At 44.1% G+C, this 21138-nt stretch overlaps 1 protein-coding gene and 1 long non-coding RNA gene across 2 annotated transcripts in view; one reads left to right on the top strand and one right to left on the bottom strand.

Moving 5' to 3' along the window:
* Positions 1-21138, bottom strand: part of Gfrl (Glial cell line-derived neurotrophic family receptor-like) — a 220476-nt gene that overhangs the window by 133629 nt on the left and 65709 nt on the right. The gene's annotated exons all lie outside the window — the stretch shown is intronic.
* Positions 1701-5138, top strand: LOC138182517 (uncharacterized). The gene is made up of 3 exons (XR_011173817.1): positions 1701-1838; positions 2011-2157; positions 2252-5138. It is a non-coding gene; the product is annotated as an uncharacterized LOC138182517 (long non-coding RNA).

Genomic DNA, 21138 nt, shown 5'->3' with positions numbered 1-21138 from the left:
TCAAGATAAACGAATAATCGAAGTTACAATGGTAGACTAGTTCGATCGAAGCTACAGATTCAAGAGATAACGCAACTTAATTTTGCTCTAAATCAACAATACGTGGAAAAATAAAATATTCACGCAACTTTCGCTCGTTGATACGTGTAAAGCCACACAATAAAAGCACACTCGAGTAAATTGAAAACGAAAGCACAAAGAGAAAAGCAATCGAGATTTCCAATTCGATTGGCTTTACAACCGGCTATCTCAACGTTCGAAATTATTCATCTACTTCTTACGTACATCGTGAAGAATTAAGAAAAAATAATTCGTAACGACATTTAAAAGCGGCACCCATGGCCAAGAGCATGGAAGAAAGGGAACGGAGGGAGGGGGGAGATGGAGATGCGGTCACACGAGAAAAAACGAAAACAGAGAGAGAAAATGGAAAACGAGGCACGAAAGAGACAGGAAAACTGCACGGACCCTCACGGATTTTTACGAGCCATTCGCGAAATGGTAGTCGATAAAGAAGAGTGCACCCCCCCTGTAATTAATTACGAAACGTTCGCTACCGCTGGAAACAGCCATAAAAAAATGTACCACCGTATATATTCCCTCTCATGACAGTTGTCCGTGCATATCCTGAAGCAGTGCACTAGGAAGATAGACGGATTTTTCGAATCGTAAATTGAATTCAGACCTTTTAACATGGCACCACTCTTTCGAGTTCCACCGGGCTAAGGATCACCACTTCCGGTCTCGTTTTTTACGACTTCGTGGACACATTTTTCATCGGCTGATCTCGCTCGATGCACAGTCAAGATATTTCGAAATTAACCATACTCGACAGATTCCAAGAGAATGAAAAATGTCTTTGCTTAATGCACGCCGGGCATGGCATGTCTTTTCGTACTCGTTGAACGCGAAAAGACAGATATATACGACCGGTGAAAACGAATTAGGCGGCCATTATTGTGTCATGTATTATTAAGACGCAATAACAGTCGAGAGAGAGAGAGAGAGAGAGAGAGAGAGAGAGAGAGAGAGAGAGACAGACTGCTCAAACGCTTCACTTTTGTTATTCTGTCCCTTATTTCGCGAATGAATCGAAGCATGCTCCGAGAAGAGGTGAACGAGGCCAAACAAATACAGCAATTTCCTTCTTTCTATTGTTTTGAGTCGCGAAACGAAAAGTAACGCGGGCCACGGGACGCCAAAGGAAACTTTCCACGGAATATTTCATGCGTACGAGAAAATATGAATGTTTAACAACGTGTACGGGCATGCCGTGGAAGTTTACAACGCTCCGTGATGGAACTGCTCGTTTTTGCCGTGAATGTAAATTTGTTTCATGTTACTTACATGAAGTAGAACGACGCTCACACAGCCACTTTCCACAAGCCTTCGTACGAAAAAGAATCGCCTGTCTTTAAGACAAGATGTTTCAAATATGTGACGCAGATAGCGTCGCGATCGCAACTGCCGCCACCATACGATTCAAGTAGAAACTTTAATTCGCCTAATTATATTACTCGAAAAATATATTTTCTAATCGGAAAGGTGTCAGTGATGTACCTTAAGGTATTTTTCGTTCTCATTTACGTTAAATTATTAATAGTATAACTTTTTATGAATGTCTAAAACTATTGAAATAGTTGCTCTATTGACTCTATGTTTATCTCCATATTACAGTATGTTTCCCTTACGACAACGTTTCGTCAGTGTTTTGACAAGTGATAAATTAAATGTGAAAATTAAATAGAAAGTGAAAATTATTGGAGATATTAAACGTCAATTTCGTGTTTTGCGGGGCTATTTAAGGAAGTATTAATTGCTACGTCCAGCAACGGTCGGTGAGTAGAATGTAAATCTTTTTTTCGTTTTAGAATTTATATTTCATTGTACTTCAAGATGCACCAAAAAAATTACGTGCAAAATATGTTTTATACACGCTATGCGTTACTATAAAATGCCGCAACCGAAAAGATAGGTTATTCTGTTAAAGTACGTTTCTGTGTATAACAGGTTAAAGTGAAGGAAGAGAAACAGCAATTACATTTATAATTCGATGCGATTAATTAAGTTGGTAAAGCTAAGTATTTAAGAACAATTTATCGACACGATGAAGAAAGCTAAAATAATAGAAGTCCTTAAAAAGAGTAGCAGCGAATAGTAAGTAAAACGTGCGCGACCAGAGTAGAATAATATTTCCATTTAACTTCCCTTGCTCTTGAACTCACTACTTTTTCCATCTCGCTTCTTTCAGCCAGATAATTATTCATCGCTACTATGCCGTCTTTCTTTTCGGCGCCGCCTTATAATGAGACGTTTGTTTTAAGTGCACCAAGATAGAAGCACGTTCCTTTTCTGTTTTTGCTTTTTACGCCGAGCATCCGTGTCTGACGAAAACTCAAGAGAAACAAACCAGTGGAGAAAGATCAGGAAGACAAAATTCAAATGAAAAGCACAAATATCGCGGCCAGGCGAATCATGCGACGACTTACACAACCGTATACCATCGGTGTACCTCTGGTAACGATTGTTTGCGACCCAGATCGATTCGCAAAGTAACCCCATTGATCATAGTCTAGCTTCGACGTCACGACTAGAATACGATGAGAATATTCCCAACGTTAAAATATTTTCCATGTTTTTGGAAGTAACATCTCGGTGTATCGAAGTGCATCGATATCCAGTTGTGGAAAGATACGCATAACCTCTCTAATTGTGGACGCGTAATGCCCCGCAAAACGATACAGATATTGGTATCGTAACGAGTATATTTCTATCGAGAACTGGCGTACTCCTTATTCCCTAGCGTATCAGCGGTTTATAACCACGCGATAAAGCATGAGAACAACTGTGTATTCCGGCATATTGAACTAGCCAGGCAACGGTAGTAACGGTAACAAGTGGAGAGATATGCAACCACGTAATACGTAATCGCGAGTTATACCGTTACATTAATTTCATGACTTACGCAGAACGTCCATGAAATTGCGATTAATCGTGATTTACTCGTGTCGAAAGCGAGCACGGTCGGCTTGCCATGCCGGTATTGCTGGACTGACTGCGAACACATCGTTTCTTGCCTAACCGAAAAATCTATAGACAATGGACGGGTATTGTTCGCTGAACTGATATACGTCGCTTAACAGAACTAACGTTTGATAATATTGCCAATATTCGACGGCGGCGTTGTAACACTCTATCGCTGCGCTCATGCGCCAGCGTTACTATCAGCGACGTGCTAATACAATCTTTCGAGTAATTCTAGCTGACTCCGTTAATTGTCGGATCCTATCGTACCCTCTCCTCAGTCAACTGGACCTGCTAAATCACTCTCGTTGAATCCGAAGAGATCTCAAACTCGAAAATTACTTGTTCTCTCAACTCGGTACTCTTGAATTCTCTTGATGTTCTCGCGACGAGAGAGACACGATAGAACGCGGAAACGTTCTAAATAGGCGGGAACGAAAGGTTAAAGAAACGGTGTCAGCAGTGGGCCGGGAATTCACGCGAAATCATGCGAATACAGAAAACAAAGTGGCGTGGAATAACTCGCACGTCACGATACCGAACAAACACAGTCGAATCGATACGAAAACCAGAGTATTCGTCGCGAAAGAGTCTCATGGCCAGGTCGAGCGTTTTATTTCTGTGAGAGTGAAACACGTGAGTGTGAGGAACGAAGGAAGGGGGAGAAAACGGGCGACACGCGAGCGTTACAGAACGATAAAGCATCGCCACGGATATAGCCATAATCCAGTTCGCCGGCATATTGACGAACCCACTCGGACAGTAATGCGTTACGAGTGGCTAGATAGGGAGGCGCGTAATGCGTAATCGCGCGACGCATTATGATTCACGATCGCACGCGAGCACGATAAAGTCCAGCTGTGCGAGCGCACGGATACACGAGTGTACACGTCGTGATCGTACACGCGGTCATCCAGCTTAGCCTGTTTCTGCTTTCAATCATGTTTGAAAATCGGCCTATCGTTATAATAGTAACCAAGGGCTAACAAATTTTCGATTTCGTGTAAAAACATTGACTCACCTATGGAGTCGTTAGTAGGTGATGGTAAAACGTACATGCTTGTTGAGATTTATCGACGATATCTTAATATAAGTAGATCTCTCGATAAAACGTTGTTAGCTTTTAAGAAATTCAAGCATGAGTTGGAAATACGTGGCAAGTTAAGTCGTAGGTAGATTCGTTTTGCGTAGGGTTGGTTGTTTATAAAGAATATCTCATTTCATCTTGCTCGAGTCTCGCAGAAGCGAACGCTGTCAGGCAAAATGAGAACAATGGAAAAGATTTAATGGAACGGAACGCAAAAATAACAAACGGTGCATCTGCTTGCTGGAATAGTCGGTCGGTATTCAGACGGGATCCTGAAAAGCTGGGCTTCGAACTGCACGAATTCTGGCAAACTTTCCTTGAATAAATTAAAAAGTCGTAGACATCGCAGACGAGGACGGAGTATACTAATTTCTAACCGACCTCACTGGCTTTAAAATACGTGCCTGGCCTTCCGATCGGGGTGATTTCAACGTGCCATTCTGTCGGATAGTTTCAGAAAACTAGTCATTTCTGAACGTATCAACCTTGTTTACCTTCGTTGCATAGTAACTCGTGTGCATTATGATATACTTAATTTTTAAGAAAAATTGTCACCACTCTTAATCGGCTGCATAGAGAATAATTAAATAGGAAAAAGAAGTGGTGGAATTTGAATTGCAAGCGATTGGACGCAGACAGGTGGTAACACACTTTCAACGAGGAAAAAAGGAGTAGGAATGGCATTCTTATCAAAGGCGGTTTCACGAATGAAGTGGACGGGAACAAGGTCCCAAAGCACCTAGTTGTCGCAGTGCCGTGGCACAAGCCGAGTCGCGCTATGCGGCATAATAATTATCGTCCTTCGGTGGTAGCTAACTTTATGGAATGGAAGTTCGCGCGGCTAACCCAATTGCGAGAGGGCGAAGAACGAGAGAAAAAATGAAACTTAATGGCTCCTCCCAAGAGAGCTGCAGCCACTGCAACAATTTTCCAAAGCCACACTCTGTTCGTGCCTAGAGCCGGCCCGACCGACGAGTACGAATATACCGGAAAATTTCACCACGTTTCCCGAAATCAAATTTCTCAAAGTACAGAACTATGGCAGCTTTCCGCGGACCTCAACACCTTTTCTAAAATGGTCTGACGAATTAGAACACTGATTTTATGTTGGTAAGTTACGTGAACCAAGACTACTTTATTAGATAAGCTTGAAAATTCTCGACGTTTCCAGGCAAATATACTTTCTAATAATATTTATTCACAGGAACTCTGTATCGTTAGAAATAAGTATCAGGGGATTCCATTTTGTACGTGCATGGAAATACACATCACTGTACGGTGACGAGGGATCATCGAGGTCGCGTTATCGATAGCTAAGATCGTAGAAGTTCAACTTCCGAGTTAATTATGATGAAGCCTATGGTCCTTCGTTCGCACCAACTTTGTCCAGGTAATATAACGCAAGACAATATTCTACTTTAATCGTTGTTTCAATGAAGGAAGAACAGATGTCAAAAGGAATTGGGAGTCAGACTCTATTTGCCGGGTTTCGAAATCGCAGAAGAATGTGGGTTTAACGCAAAAGGACAAACAAGGAAAACTTTTTCCCTTCAATCCCGAGTTTCGTCTTAGAGGAGAAAATCCTTTATCGTGGCCGCCTTCGTCCGGAGAAAATCCGTTTGAGCATTTCAGTGCACGGATATATTTAATTATCTCGACGATGGTGGACGAAAGGTGCTAGAGATAATTCCAGAAGGTCGCCGGGGAAGGGCCGAAACTTTTGCACTCGAACTGCGTTACGACGCCTGGCAGAAAGTATAACTCTCCTGTCTTATTATATATAGATCTAGCTGGCAATTGGAACTTCCGCCTGAGCGGTTACTTCCGCCGCCTTACACAGCTTCTCTGTTCTCGTCGTTCGGCCTTCTTTCCGCCCTTCTTATCCCTTCCCAAGCTAGCCACGCTTAAGCGAGTCGATATTACACGTTCTGTCTCGCGTTCTTTCTTTTCTGATGAAATGGATTCTTCTCCTTCCGCCTCTATCGGAAACGCGAGGCTATACTTCCGCCGTTTGTTCGACGCTGCAGTACGTGCGGCGGAGCAACGATAACAAATATAGTTCGCAGCGAGAAGAACCGCACTTTGATCGTCTTTGGTCGAAATACTTACGTCTGGTAGCCTCAAATTTTTCAACATCCAGACCACAAATATACAGTCCATTATCTCATTGTTTGCGCAAATGATCCGCTTTGTTAGTTGATTTATCACAAATGCGCGGTGGACCAACAAGATAATAGACATCATTTACAAATCTGCAAATTACTAATTATTATTATGCTATTCTCATGATACAAACAATCGGTTATCGCGGTCTTTTCACTCGTCTCTGCAAATGAATCAGACGAAAAGGAATTTTATATTAATCAACGTTAAACTGTATTCAGTACATATGGTCAGAGGATGACCCAATAAATACCTCAAATACCATTGGCAGATAAAATGACATTCTCGCGGTTCGATTAATTTTCAAACAATCGAGTTACAGGGTCAATCTGCATCGGGAGACTTGGATAGTCTTTCTGTTTCCATTGCACGTGTTTTCCACGTCGCTGCGTTTAATTGACTAATGCATGAATATCGCAAAACCATTCGAACGATTATATTGGAAAAATTACAAACTACCGGTCCTAATAAACTCGAAATTCGTGCATACTTCGCAATTTTTCTCTGAAAGCTTCGACGCATAAGAAATATTTCCACTAGAATACACGTTGCGAGCTATCTCCAGACGTTTAAATCAGTCGGGTAGACCAGAGGCGTGCCTTTTCATTATACGGCACTCTTTTTCCGACCTGCCTTATCTCGCGGCCAGGAAGCCGTGATTTTTCACTACCGTTATCTCGCAAGAATGCGAGCATCGCATAATTTGTCGAGTGTCTTTTTCGCAGCTCGTTTGTTCTCGAGATTTTGGAAATTCTCTTAATAACGTGCGCACGCACTATCAAAAAATGCTGAACGCCCGTTTTTCAAAGGAACGCCTGTCGCGGTTCGGAGAAATCCACGCGAGAAAATACGTTTCCCGGGCGAAAGTTGCGTTCGTTGTACACCAAGGTTTGGAACTGTCACAAAAGGAAAATAACTGCAGTGAATGCTTATTTCACGGATGCGTACGGTTTTTGCCATTTCGCTGAATCGAATCGATAGAATCTGTGTCGAAATTTCGAACGGGGTTCGTTAACGCGAATAATGAAATCCGATTTAATTCTCATCTTCTGGAAGTATCGAATTAACGCCCGATTAGAAAGCTGTAAAGAAACAAACGATAAATGTCTAATCTCCTTCGCTAGTTACAAGTGAGTGATTCGCCAGTTTATTCGGCGAACAATAGAGATTCGGTGCCGGCTGGAACGCCGGAGAGTAGAGAGCAAGAATTTACATCAACTAACTATGCAATTTTGCATCCCTTTTTATAACCTTTAGTCGGAGCCGAGATCGCCGTACAGTCTGTCGTTCCTTTGATCACATCACCGTACAGAAAACTCCCCCTTGTCCCCGAAACTTCGTTATTCCGATTTTCGTCTCCGCTTTGTCCCCGTTTTCCTGTCTTTTTTATCGAACGTGATTCGGGTTTGTAACCTTGCAACATCGTCTGTTACATCTCGTATACCGACGGTAGACTCTATCGTCCGCTTAATAAACAAACAAAACCAACTAAAAAATTCAACCAAAAATTCGTAACTTTGTTTGCTCGTCGGTGGACAACCGATCAGGAGAAGGGTGGAAAGCGGAGAGAAAGAGACAGGGATAGAGCGAACGAACACGAGGATAGAGGATGAAGGAGGAACCACCACGTCCAGCGGACAATCCTACGAATCGATATATGGGACAGTGATTTTCAATTATCGGTTCGGTAGGAAACTCGTGCGCCGCTGCTGTTCATCCGTAGCTGACCAACAGATCATGAGATGTTATCGTTTTCGGCGCAACCGACGACGCGGATGATGCTTGATCCTCTTCAGGAATATCAGTCCGCGTCAGAATTTGTCCGGAGATTTTCCCTCGAACCTATTCGTCGATCGTTCAACCACGATTAAAGTGTTTTCCATCGACCAGAGCGTACGACGGACGCGCCTAACTTTATCCGACTTTCTCCGCCTAGCATTTTCCACGAATTAGTATTTTGTCCGATCTCATTTCGCACGTGATATCTCACGATGTATCCTTCGCTTCCTTATTTTCGTCATTTATCGACGAAATGCGTACGTACGATCGAAAGAAATGCAGGTATTTTTGTACGATCGCTTACAAAACCAATCAACGAGCTCCCACGATTAATGCGTTAATTAAAACCGATCGGACATTTTCATCGGTGTAGAAGAACGTATCTTCCTGTAAATCCTCTACCTATATGTTTTCAGATAAAAAGCATTACCGGCGTGTAGCGAACGATTCGAAACATGGAGCTGTTGGACGAACGAGAAAGGAACGGATGGTAAAAGTCGCGCTTAATACGTTGCTGCATCGCCGATCTCCGAGTGTCGAAGAAGTCGCGTACAACTAAAATCCGGCAAGGAGCATCGAGATTATCCTTCGAACGCGTGCAATGGCACAAAAAATCACTGTTCCAGAGGACAACGAAGTTCACGGGAGCCGCGCCTCACGGATTTGCAAGGGATTTCCTGTGGAATTCGGTGGAACGCGATTAAAATGTTCGCCAGCTTGCGCGATGGATACAGATAGATTGAGAGATAGCGATGTATAGAGATGTAGGGGTGCGTTGTCACGGTGTGCACGCGTGCACGCGTGTAACACGAGGCGCGTACACGGACGGAAAGGGGGTCAACGGGAACGCGAAATCCCTGTTTAATTTCGATAGAAGGTCGTGTAAGCCCCGCTGTCTCGCCGGAATAAATCCAGATCCTGTTGCGAAGTATGATCGCCGTGCTGATGATGTTATCGTGCTCAGCTAATCATCCGGTATAATCGCATTTCGCGAAACAACGGAATCCCTGTGGAAAAAAATCGAAAAACTGTTCGCTCGTTTAATCGCCCCGGTTGGCTCGTCTTCCCCGCAGGCAACCAGAAAGAAACTAATACTCCTTTCAAACCGATGGTAGCTATTAATACAGTTTGCTCGTTTCTCTCCAGGTTCCATATTTTCCTTCCTTTTTCCTATCCCTTTGCGCCAACGATTCTCGTTATACGTGGACAGTATGAATTTGTTGCAGTTTTTGTTGTCAGTGAGGGAATACATTTAATTTCGATAAAGTTCCGATTGCTTCGTAGCGATGTACAACCGAATAAATCAGGATTACGGGATGAAAGGATACGCGGGCACGCATTGACAATAATATTCCGCTCGATTTAATTAAACCGAAAGGATTCTGCTTTTCTTTCCACTGTAGCACGGACGGACGCGCACCGCAAAATCTTTTTTCGCAACATCGGATAGGATTCTATAAAAATGATTGCTTTATTTTCAAATATTTGACAATCGTTCGATCGACCCGCCGATAGCACACCCATTTCCAATCGCGATTTCAACCGGCAGATATGCTTCTCGAGCGCGGGTCTCTTTGCCACGCGCTCGCTACTGCATCACGAGAGTAATCAATGGAAAAACGAGGCAGTATATCGCGATCTTCGGACCGACGCTTCAAAGACCCATCCTCTCACATTTTACGACGAACTTTCACTATGTTAATTCGCGATACTCGAGACTCGATCGAGACTCGTTAATTCGCGAGTGTTGTAGAGTTGAAAATTCTCGTACGATCGTTGTCTCGAAAAATCGCAACTCTAACATTACCGATACTCGACAAGGTGAAAGACCTTTCCGGATAACGAAGGCACGTGCAAGCCTCTGCTTGAAAAGCATTCAGCCGTTCAACCGAACCGCTATCATATCTCGCGAAGTTAGGTCAGCCTCGGTTATTATTCCGACGATATAATCGTCCAGAACTATGTATCGATAACGAGAAGCATTACACTTGAGCACACGGTTGCGCGTCATCGCTCCCGATACACCCTAAATTGGCCTTGATAACTAGCCGACCTTTCTCGAGCATCGAAGAAACTCGCCTAAAGTCGAATTTACGTTGATCGCGGTCGAAAATTTATCGAATGGATAACAAATTCGAGTCAGTCTAGTTGCTGCTCGAAGCACGCAGCTTCTCTTTGCCATTAACAGAGAAATGAATTTTAAGAATTTTATTCGGTGAAACCGACTTTTATTTAGACCGGTGAATGATTGTACGCGATTCCGTGGCACGTATACCTCTGGTAGCTGTTAAAGTTTCGATCGAACACGCAGTAGCGTATATTTCTTGCTTTCTTTTTTTAATCTAATCGACTATATTTATTTCGTTGCGCGAATCACAAAAGATGTAAATAACGCAAGCTACGGTTAGATTTAGAAGTTGTCCATGGGATACATCTAATTGAACAGAATAGACGGACTATAGGGAAAGGTCGCGGTCCACGTTAATAATTTATCAACATGCATAATTATAATTTCACAGGGGCCCGGTTTTGGCCAAAGATAATGCATAATCTATCACGCGATTGATTGGAAGATTAAGTAGATCCTGTGCGATAGAAATTGCTCGGTGAAAAATCTAGAATAACAGAGGAGGTTCTATCGTTCGGCTATGCCTCGGTTCTCCGCTTTAATAAAAGTTAAAACTAACTAGCGTTTCTAAAGCTTTGCCTGGCAGAGCAAAAATAAACGAGCTCTCGAGGGTTGATTTTCTTTTTACACGTAGATTTCGTTATTGAATCAACCAAACGCGATACGTGCGAACAAAAATCATTGTGTGGGGCTGTTTGACGGTAGCGAAGCCAATCACGACGCAGATAATGATCGCATCTAGGCACACGCCAACGTGGAAGACTTTAATTGCCAGGCACGAATCGATTTGTCGCCGCCGTGCCACGAGGGAACCTATCGTGTGCACGAACGACCTTCCACCCTATTTTTACTCTCTATACCCTTTTTCGTCGTCAGTTTTCGGACTACGAATTCCCGCTTATCCCTGTGTCGCTCTTCCACTCTATCAACCTTTCGAAACAAGCATATAGCAGGATAAGCAGAAATTTCCTTACGTTCAGCCGCTAATATAAATACCTGCTATCGATCAAAATCTCCAACAGTCAACGAATAGTCGTCCGCATTTATCAAGTAGAAAGTCCCGGGGAAAAGCTAAAATCGTAGAAGCCCTGTAGGATAATGCATCCGACGTACCTACAAATGGCTAGGCGTTCACCGTGAAAAAGGGGAACGGTATCCAAGCGAAGTTGCCATATCGCTATCGAGAAGTCGCGAGGGCGAGGGTGGAGAGCGTAGAAAAAGAACGACACTTCGGTAAGTTAGTTTCAGTCTGCGGGGACGTTTTTAAAAGTTCGGGAGCCTGCGGAACTCGGCGAGCCACGAGTTTCCGCAAGAAGGCGCGGTCCTTTACGGCGTCCTTCGGTACCTCGCCACCATCGGCAATGCCACCGCCACGCCGCCTCCTAGTCGGCAAGCTTCTCCTCTATTTTTCTCCGGCGCACTTTGTCTCCTTAACAGCTTTTATCTCACAACGATTCGCGCACGAGCGTACCCCATTATCGATTTCATTTCATTTCACGGCCGCTGTTTCCGCGGTGAAAACGCCGAGGAGGAAACGGTCTCGAAGGAACGCCGAGCATTCCAGCCGAAAGAATCGGCCAACGTCGCCGAACGATAGACGGTTATTCGAATTTCTTCGGCCCGAGGCAATCTTCGAAGACGTCGACGAGAACCGATCGTGTTTGCAAATTGCACGCGATAACCAAATGGCCGTACCATTCTCCTTTAATTTTTCTCTCCGGTATAAGCTGCTTTCGAGTTCCAACTTGTAGTTTGCGCGCGTGCCTGTTTACACGCTATTAATCGACTCGGTGTCGTTAGGAGATCGGACGTTCGCTGTTCTACGATAGTAACTTTTGCTCTCTCGTTCGTTTCCACTCGTCAACGTGGACAGGCTAAGAAAGAAGTTCGAAGGAAGCATTTTGCGAACGAACGGGTCGACGATAGACGTCTGTTCGAATCCGCTAGGGCGACGATAATCCCTGAATCAATGACAAAGAAATTCAATCGTTCTGGGAGATCGGTCGAACCGGTCGTTTCACGACGATGCTCTATTAATAATAAAATTCTTGAGCTTCGGGCCATTTCGCCAGATAGAAATTGCATGCCATCAAACTTCTACCTGCCATCGCAAATCGAAGTTCGCGCAAGTGAGAAGAACACACAGGCTCGAAACTTCGATAACGAGATTTAGTTGAATTACGTAAGAAAATTGTAAAGCTCGGACTGTAACGATGTTTCGTCTCCGATTCGATCCTCGAGTCCCTCTGGTTTCATCTCGACCCAGCTATTTACGATAGATTTGCCGTAATGCGATGTCACTTAAATGCATCGTACCTCTGTGTACACCAGTCAATGGCTGAGTCTTAAGGTCGATTCCGGTGTTTGCCCACGTACCTACCAAACGTTCACTCCCTTTATGCTCCATTTCTTGTTTAGTCGACGTTTCCTTCTGACCATAGCCGCGCTCCTTTCATCGATGAGAACCGACTAAAGCTAATGTACCGTCGCTTGCGGACGAATCTCGTACTTTCAGTACTCTCGATCAATCTGGAGGAGTACTCTCATACGTTTTATTCCCTCCTCGCGCGATTTACCTTCGTAACATCGTTTTCCGTTAACTCGCTTTTAGCGGTGATAGTTTTCATTCTCGATAGGTAACACAAGTTTGACTAACTCGCGTATAAACCAGTTGAATAATTCAATAATTGGTTTTAACCTCACTTACCAGTTGACGACTGGAGCAGGAAAGCCGACCGGCGGCGCGTTTGATTATTCAGAGGTCAATCGACACCCAAGCGGTACTAGTAATCTACGTAATACCCGACTACGAAAAGCAGAAATTTTGAAATGGCATGATCGCGCACTTAGAGCACGCGCCGCACGATCAGAATGCAGACGCGTTGCGTTATAAAATTAATATGTACGTGGCAGCGCGCGATCCGTTCGTCGCCGGCAAATCATTAATTACAATGATTAATTTGCTCGTACAGAGATCTATTGTGAACTGATTTATGGCACCGATTAGTAGCATGCAATTGCGATCAGTTATCGAAAACAAGCGAGTCTTCGAAAATGCCGACCAACGATTGTGAACGAATTGCTTTTAAAAAAAACATCACGACCATAGATCGTTCGTTAGAGATCTACGTATGGATCGAACAGGATGAAAGTTTGATTGCGGCGCGATGGCGAATAAATTCAAACGTCGAAACGGAAGCGATAGGTCGATGGCATGGGCGGAATTATTAACCGGGATCGCTCGCCCGCTCGAACCATGCACTTTTAAGCGTCCAATTTGTAAGACTCGTTGGAAAAAGCAAAGCTGTGCAGAACGAGGACGAGGATTTTATTTAATTCTTGCGAACAACAGATGCACGCAATCACGACGAGGTTCGTGCACTGTCTCTTCATCGCTAGACCGTCCAAGGAAAAACATACTAAATCACTCGAACTAATGAACGACGTCGGCGAGCGCACTCTTGCTTTCTTCCGTGTTCCATTCGCTCCTCGTCTCTCTCGCTCTCTTTCGAGGAAATATAAAAACAACGAAAAGTTCGTGTAAAATCCTGCCGGTGAAGGGGATGTACCAAGCAGAGAGGAACGAAGGGAAAAATGGAAAGAGGAAGCAATTTAATTATAGCACGACAAAGGATGAAAACGCTCTCGTGTTCCGATGTGTGTTTGCGGGACACGTGAGATTTAATACCGCATGATGAATCGCTCCCTGTGCTTATTTTTAATCGGAAAAAATATACAACCCGGGATAATGAACGAAATTCAACTTGAAGAGCGCAATCGTTGCAGGTTGCACGTCGTAATTACACAGGACGATTCTTTTCTGAATTAACTCCGACGAAGGATCGAAATTAATTTGTCGAAAAGAGAAGCTCGATGCGCGTACGATTAGCGTAATAGAAGCTGCGCGAACGTTTGCGAAATTTGCCCGAAAGAAAAAAAGATAAATGAACGGTGGGTGAATTCGCTGTAGCGTGAAGAGACGAAAACAACGGATCGCTAATAGCGAAACAGATGAGAATCCTTTACGAGCGAGCTTTCGAAGAACGGTTTCTGCTTCTTGTCTCTTAAACGGCGCTCTTAACCCTTCGAAAGTACTCGGTAGCGAGTGTGGGAAAAAGATCGATCCCGAAGCTTCCGCCTCGAGCGAGATAAGACGTACGAGGAGAGCTTTCATACCTTCCGGGATACGACGAAGTGCGCGAGGGAGTTTAAACGAATTTGAATGACGACCAGGACAATTCGATCCCGCCGGATAATGCGTTCCTTGCTCCTTTCCCTACAACAAGCTTCGACCATACTGCCTATCTGCCGCAACTTTCCCCTCGACGTGGTCGTATCGCGTTCAGGATAAAGAACCTAACGCGTTCCCCTCTTTTGTCGCGCAAGGATTCCCTAACTTCTCTGTCTCGTTGGATAAGGGGTCCTTTAGAAGAGACGAATGTACCAGTGACGAGGTCGATTGAACGTTGAACGCGAAGACGGCTGCGGTTATGGTCACAGTGGATGCGGATGCTGGCTTACTGTCTTCCTGGCAAATGCGTCGGAATAATCAAATTCTTACGAAACTAGCTACGTGCATCGTGTTTTATCTTTCATTTATCAGAACAGGTATCCGCTCTAAGTACAGCCTAAAGCGTAAAGAAAGATGTGTAACTTAGAGATCCGTGTAGATACTTTTAGGTCCCGCGTGGCGTATATCGTTCTCGCTAAAAAACACAAGGCAAGGCGAAACGAGAGCGTGAAAGTAAATGTAGGACATTCTTGACCCGGGGAGATCCATCCATCCGAGGTGTCGGCCACTCTACCAAGTTTTTCGCCGTGGAGCAAAGTGGATGTGCAGCTATCACTCCACGGATAACAATCCCAATCGTGTTTCCTATACAACGAGATAGGAACATAGAAGTTTTTTGCGAGGGCGGCTCACTAGTCTGTGGATAACAACCCCGAACGTGTCGCCCTTTTTGTTAACGGAGGATTTCGCGGTGACTGAGGAGAGCCAGAAGAAAGACATGTCGGAAGAAGAAGGGATGAAAGATGCTGCTGCTCGTGGGGTAGAACGGGGTGGTCGATGGGAAACGAAGAACGAACGTCAGGGAACGTGGATATTCCCGAGCTTCGAGTGGGCAAGGAGATGGGGTTTGATATGCCGTAAGATTGATTGGACGGGGGTTACTTTCGCACTTGTCTTACTCACGTCGATCGACACTTCGCTTAGGCGGCTGTCCCGAGGAGCAACGACGCGAACAGCTACGGAAGCGTCCAGAGATTTTCGAAAAATTGCACGCGAACCTCTCCTTCGTCGAAGCTGTGATCGAAAGCGCCTTGTGTGGTGGAAAGCGCCTTGGACGATTCTCCGCTTTTTGAAAATATTTATTTTTAAGAAAGTTCATCTATAAACGTCAACAGCGCGCCGATGTTCTCGTTAATAGGAACATCAACCCAACGATACGAAAACCGGAAATATTCGGAGTCGCTTGATAATTATACGTTCGTAGTAGGTGCATCTTGGTAATATACGATCCACAAAGTTATCTTTATCACGAAACCCATCTTATATCAATCGACTTTGAACGCATCCAACGAGATCGGACTACCTGCCAGATGCACCAACCGCAGAGGAAATTAGATGAGAGCGTATCAAAGTTGCGAGCATAGATTTCACTGATGGTTTTCAAAATTAATGGAGTGAATATGGTAGCTCAAAGAGTACACACGATGTAACCAGATTTCTGCAGAAGGTTGGACGCATCGTTTTCTACGTGCTATACGTTCCAACGGAAGTACGGTTCGTGTCGCTTCAATGCATAGAAGTAACCTGTCTAATATTAGTGGCAGCTCCGTGAGAAACCTACACTCCTGGATTAATCGACGCGAAATCGAATGAAACGTGCGACGTTAAGATCCGGAAAACGAGAATTTTTTTCGTTTAACAAGTTCGTCTTAGATTTAAAACGGTTCTCACTCTAATTCACAGTCTGGTTTCCTTGTCAGACTTAAAGGTCTGTATTCGTTGACACGTTACGTCTGAAACTTGGTCAGGAAAGTTTTCAAGTATCGCAGGAGTACACGTAAGCAAAAGGAAGTTGCACGGGCGAGGGTTGCCGCCATGAAAAATTCCTCTTCCGTTTCTTGCCGGTGGCAGTAATGGCCGGCCGTGGTACTCAAAGTCTCAGAGGAAATGTCGAGACAGAGGTATCCCCTCTGTCCCAAGAATTATTACCCACTTCCTCCTGTTTTATTATTGTCGTTCGCCACGCCGAGCTTTTCATAAACGTTCCTCGTGACCACTCCCGTAATTACTTTTTGACACCGTACCCCATTCGGCTCGTATCAAAGAAATTGAAGCGAGAGAAAGGAAGAGAGAGAGAGAGAGAGAGAGCACGCTTATCCGTACAAAAGGAAGTTAACTGGAGTACCTAGTTTATTGCGATTTCCTTCATCGCGGCGATATTTTCCACCACGGCTAGCATCGCCCGAGCCACGTTACGCTGTCTACATCAGTTATTACGAGCGGGCCGTACGTGCGGAACCACGTTCTTCTCGAAGGCACAATCAAAATCGGAAAAATTGCTTCTTCTCGTTAGCGTCCGACCATTTTTCGACGATACAGCGCGGAACTTGATGTCGTAAATTTTTTTACAGTTTCTTCTCGCGCAACGTTACGACTCCGCGTAAAATCTTGGCGAAGAAATTGCCGGCGATGTTGCTTATAAGAAAATGATCAAGCCACGTTTCCTTTTCGGTCAGCAGTTTTACAACGATTTCACGGTCTTTCTCCGAGAGCATCGTCGCAAACATTCGCTTATATCGCTTTCTTATTTCCGTATCTTTACGCGCAGATTAATTTTTCTCGATCGGTTAACAGTCGATAAAGAATAAATCGAACAGTTTAAACGCAGCTTTTTGTATGAAGCATCGTACACAAAGGAAAACCGGATTCTCAATCGGCATATCGTAATTAAGTTCGTTTACGGAACTCTGACACGCAAACAATCTATTCGACAATGCATCGCCCGAAGTCGCGCTTATTTTTCAACGCAAACCAGCATTTCATTACGGCGCTACCTTTCGGAAAAAGTCACGCGCTACGGTACGAGTCTCGTTTTAATTACACGCAGAAACGCGGCAAGTCACCACGCTCAATTTCTCGCTTCAAACATGTGACTGAATAACCGAGCTCGTGACTTGCTCGTGTTTTAGATGTTCCTAACCTCGAAATCGTTCAACTTCCTCTATATTATTTACAGAAGGAATATCAACATTTCTTGGACAGATGTGCGTTATATATAGGCAAGGGGTGATTCCATATGAAAGAATAAAAAGAAAATATAGAATAGAACTTTTTCCTCCAAAGCTTAGTTTTCAAGAAATTCGAGTTTGGAAGTTTGTTAAGTATAAACGATCGATAGCATGTTATTCTAGATGCCAATTCTTCCGTTTGAGGCTTCCTTTTAAAGAAAATACAGCTCGAACGTGTTTTGTTAAGAATCGGTCTCAAGTACAGGCGTATGATAAACTTTCAAATTCATTTTCCTCAGAAACAAAGCGTCTTATGAACAAATTTTATTCACGCGTCCTGTCGATTATTTAGTCCTGTCCAGTCCGTAACTGCCCAAACCGTGCTCGAGTATGCTCGATAAATTTTCATACTAGATTTCCTCGAAAGCTAAGCTTCGGAGAGAAACATTTCATTTTATATCTTTGCCTATTTTTTCGTGTTCGCCTGTACATAACTTTCGGCTGCGCCCAGTAATTATATAGGTTACTTCTCATGTAGATTACATAAATCGATGTACAATATTTGTAATATCGTTGAGGGTTTTTGAACGAGGTTGGCTTCGTTACGCTATGACTAGTGCGACATAGCTCCAAAGCATAATCAGATCTAATTACTTAATTCATTTCCCGTCACAGGAAATCTTTCAGAGGCACTTCATCAAGATAATCAGTTTCGGCGAGGTTGCATCTTCTTAATTACAGTAGGCACCGATCCAGTGGAAAATTTCGTACGACACAGACGTTCCTACGGGCCGGTAGCTTTTTACTCGGGAGCTTTTATATAGGGCAAAAAAACCGGCCAACCTGTCCGGTCTCCTCCGGCGTGAATCTGTAAGGTCGCCCGGCCATAAATGTCGGAAGAAGCTTGACCCTGTGAGACTTCGGGATAGAATGGGGAAGGACGGGTAGAAAGAGAGCTTCCTGTGCATCGCTGTATGCTTTCAATCGTGTCGTGCAAGCGACCGAAGAACGAGGAAGGACGTAGAGAAAAATATAACCGCCTTGACGTGGAAAATACAGTTTGCTAACATGGATAAATACTTTTTGGACAAACTGGACGAATCTAACACCGCTCTACTGGAATTCGAATGCTGAGACCAAACAATAACAATGAGTTAAGTTGCGTGAAATTGACAACACGTACACGAACAAACCATTTCTATTTAAAGTACGAACGTAGCCTTCCCGATGATTCGAAAAGACAATGGGCTACAAAGCAAAGACGCTACTGGATTCGCATATATGCAAATAGGTGAATGCGAAACGGTGGATCCACATACTTGGAAGGGACAAAGAGGAGCAACCAGGGCCGGGAGTTCGGGATGAACCCAAATCTAGGGGAAAATTTTATCGTATATTCAAGACGTGTTTCGACTTACAAATGCGCGCCCGCTGGCATAAGGACGAAATAGTGAATGTAAGGACGTGGATGCTGGAAGGAAGGGATGGTATGGCGGTCCGTTACGGTACCGCGGCCTGGAAAAAGGATGCCACAACGGCGGATGCACACGACGAAAATCGTTGGATTTTATTGCCGGCTTAAAGGGTTTGCAGTCGAACGCATAACGTGACTGGATATTACGCAGCTCACGTGACCTGCAGAGTACCGTACCATTTGGCATTTTCTACTCGCCCGCGTTCCGCCGTAATTTCCATATTTCAGTCGGCGTTCCAAGCTATCGTGGATCACTGGCTCGGTCGACGATACTTGTTTCCCGGACGTTGCAGTTGACTGCACCCTTTCGATATTCACCGTGTTCGTTAGTATCCTCTTTTTTCACCATCTAGCGGTCGACAATCTCTCCTTTATGGTGAGTGAACACACGTAAGTAAACGTAGGACGAAATATCTGCGACGTCAACCGAATCTCATATGGCGCCATTAGAAAACACAGATTTTCTTCTCGATCTGCGCGGAATCGGCATCGTGATTCGAAAACGCAATCACTAAACACGATGTTTGGAGAAATTTGCTGCAAGTTGGAATTTCGAGAACGAGAAAACACGATTCACCGAGCAGTTACGTTTAACCTCGTCAAAAGCTCGACGACCACCGTGAATCAGAGGATAGTCCACGATTGGAAGATCGAAGAATCGCTGCCTAAGATCTTGCAGCGACCGATCGACAGAACCTCGAGAGAAACGATTGCACGTTCGTCCGTACAATCGACTCGACTGAACGCAACCAGCCGAATAAATTCGAAGTACAGAAAGAACTATGCGCTGGTAACTAAGCTGTCATTGCGGGCCGACCCGAGCTGGCAACTAAGTCAATCCGGTTTTTGTAAATACCGACTGATCCGTATTCCTCAGGTGCGGGACCATTAAATGTACGTAAAATACATAAAGACGTCATCCATTTGGCAAAATTGATGAAAATATGGAATTTTTTCAGCTGGCAAATAAGTCGGTGCGGCCGCTCAGCGTGGCAAATAAGTGAGTGCAAGGCGCTGGGGCTGGTAGCTAAGTGAGTGCGGGTCATACGAGCTGGCAACAGAAAGAAACTTACGAAGCTTTCCAGCTTCCCTTTACGAGGCTATTCTGAGCAGCTCTTTACGAGCTTACACAGACGATCGTGTCGTACGTTCGCACGTTTCCGCAGTAATTTTTTCGTTCGTTGGAACAGATGTATGTACGTTTTAAATCGTGGCTCGAACTTTTATTGAAACAATCCGATACTTCCGTCACGCTGGAGTTAACGCGGAATACGAGAGTGAAGGCTGTGCCTGAGAACGAAATTACACGGTAAATATTCCTTAGAAGTAGGATGGATGAATGGTGAATTCAGAGAGACAGGAGAGAGCGAGCAAACAGTTCGACTTGGCTAATTTTTCAGCTGCAAGTCACTGCTTCCTTTAAAACTTGGCATAACGAAGCAATAGAACGGGAAACATATATTCGAGGTATATATTGAACTATTTTAAAACTTTTTATAACAGGCAAAAAAATATAATTTGAAACGATGATAGTATTTAAAATTGTGCCGTACAGTAGCTGCTACAAATACTAAAAGTACCAGCGATAGAAATACCAATGAAACGAAATAAAATAAAAATACCAATCAAATATTTAATTATCGACCAACTATTTTCGAACATTGGGAACAATGCGAACAATACAGCCGAGTTTGCGATTTTTCTGTGATCGAAACGTTTGCACGTACGCGTTTCGCGTATTTCTGCATGCCCAATTACATTGGTAAACTATAGCGGGGGATTCGGCCACGTACGCTGTGCCTTGCACCAAGATAAACACGAGTAATTGTTCTAATAGAAGGTATTATGCATATGATAGCCAGACATAACTGCTGACTTTATAGTCACTTCTATCCCGGGTTTAAATAATCTACCGCCCCTGCAGATGTTACCACTGATGTTTCATCGATTCGCTTTGCATCCAGCCGCTCCATTCCAATCGGAATTCTCTCTGTATTCCGCACGGTAGAGCGAGAAATTGCAAAGCAGAAATTTTAAGATTGCCTAAAACGATTCTCTGATCGGGATCGCGTTCCTATATAACGGGTAGCACCGAAAAGAAACACTGAACGAGTTAACCTCCGAGAAAGAAGCAAAACGGTTGAAAATGTTATAGCTCCTTCGTGGCGAGAAATTTTTACAGGGCACGAGATAATTGGTGGCAGTCGGTCGAGTCGCCGTTTCGAAAGAGTAGCGTGCTTCCCA

The sequence above is a fragment of the Bombus flavifrons genome, chromosome 8 (assembly GCF_040668555.2).
Source record: "Bombus flavifrons isolate JBK064 chromosome 8, iyBomFlav1_principal, whole genome shotgun sequence".
NCBI lineage: Eukaryota > Metazoa > Arthropoda > Insecta > Hymenoptera > Apidae > Bombus > Bombus flavifrons.
The sequence above is the reverse complement of the archived record's forward strand: the minus strand, read 5'-3'. Positions and strand labels throughout refer to the sequence as shown.